Genomic DNA, 1,738 nt, shown 5'->3' on the forward strand with positions numbered 1-1,738 from the left:
TTAAGAGAAAAACAGTAGCAGAATGGATTTTTTTAAAAGCCCATCAATATTTTGCCTACAAGAAACACACCTAAAAAAAGAAGAAAAAGACAAGCTTAGAATCAAAGGCTGGAAAAAATGTGCCAGGCAAATTAAAAAAAAAAAAAATCCAATAAAAGCAGGAGTTGTAATATTAATCTCTGATAAAATAGTTTTCAGAATGAAAAACACCATCAAAGATAAGGAAGGGCATTATATACTGATTAAAGGCACAAAACATCAAGAAGACATCACCTTGGTCAACTTTTATGCACCAAGTGATAGACCTGCCAAATACACAAAAAAAACAGTTAACAGATATAAAGAAAGAAACAGACAGCACCATAAGAGTGATAGGGTCTTTCAACACACCAATATCACCAAAGGACAGCTCAACTCAAAAGAAACTCAAAAAAGATCCAGAAGATCTAAACCATACAGTCAACCAACTCGACCTAGTAGATTTGTTCAGGATATTGCACCCAACTAAAACTCAATTGACTTTCTTCTCAAGTACACATGGTACATTCTTGAGAATTTATTACATATGAGGACACCAAGCAAGCCTCAATAAATTAAAAAAAAACATTGAAATAATACGAAATATCTTCTCAGGTCAAAGTGCCATAAAACTAGAAATTACTCACAGTAGAGTAAAGCTTACAAAACCACCCATGTGGAAATTGAATAACTCTCTGCCAGAACATGATTGGGTTCTAAAAGAAATAAAGAATGAAATAAAAAAGTTTTTTGAAACAAAGTAAAATGAAAATACAGCCTACCATAACCTTTGGAATACAGGTAAGGCAGTCATTAGGGGGTAGTTCATAGCGATACGTACACACATAAGAAAGGAAGGAAGAAGAAAAATCAACAATCTAACTCAATACCTACATCAAATAGAAAAAGAACAACAATCTAATCCTACAGCCTCTAGAAGAAAAGAAATTTTAAGGATAAGAGCTGAAATCAATGAGAGACAACAGAAAAAGAATTGAACAAGACCAAGAGCTGGTTTTTCTAAAGGGTCAATAAAATTGACAGACCACTGGCAAATTTAACAAAAGAGAGAGAGAGAGAGAGAGAGAGAGAGACACAGATAACTCAATGAAGAAATAATAGAGGTGACATCACAACAGAATCTAATGAAATTGAATCGATAATATTGGAATATTATGAAAAGATAAATTAGAAAAACTTAGAGGAAATGGACAAATTCCTTGAAATGCATCCCCTCCCCAGACTGGCAAGGACAGATATACAACACTTGAACAGACCCATTACAAAAGAAGAACTTAAACAGGTCATGAAAAGATTTTCCTTAAGAAAAGTCCTGGACCAGATGGATTCACAGCTGAATTCTACCAAACAGTCAGAGAGGATCTATCAATAATTCTACTTAAATTGTTTAAAAAAATTTAAAAAGAAGGAAATTTCCAGAGTCATTCTATGAAGCAAGCATACAGACCAATATCTCTCATGAATATAGATGCAAAAAACCCTCAACAAAATCCTAACCAATAGAATCCAAAAGCACATTAAAAAAAACTACCATGACTAAGTGGGATTCATAGAGATATGCAAGGATAGTTCAACATAAGAAAAGCAACATAATTCACCATATTAACAAAGTAAATAACAAGAAATACATAATCTTAGCAATTGATACAGAAAAGGCATTTGACAAAATCCAACACCCCTTCCTGATATAGACACTCAG

Source organism: Elephantulus edwardii, unplaced genomic scaffold (genome assembly GCF_000299155.1).
Source record: "Elephantulus edwardii isolate Elephantulus edwardi_28Jun2011 unplaced genomic scaffold, EleEdw1.0 scaffold00042, whole genome shotgun sequence".
Taxonomy (NCBI): Eukaryota; Metazoa; Chordata; class Mammalia; order Macroscelidea; family Macroscelididae; genus Elephantulus; species Elephantulus edwardii.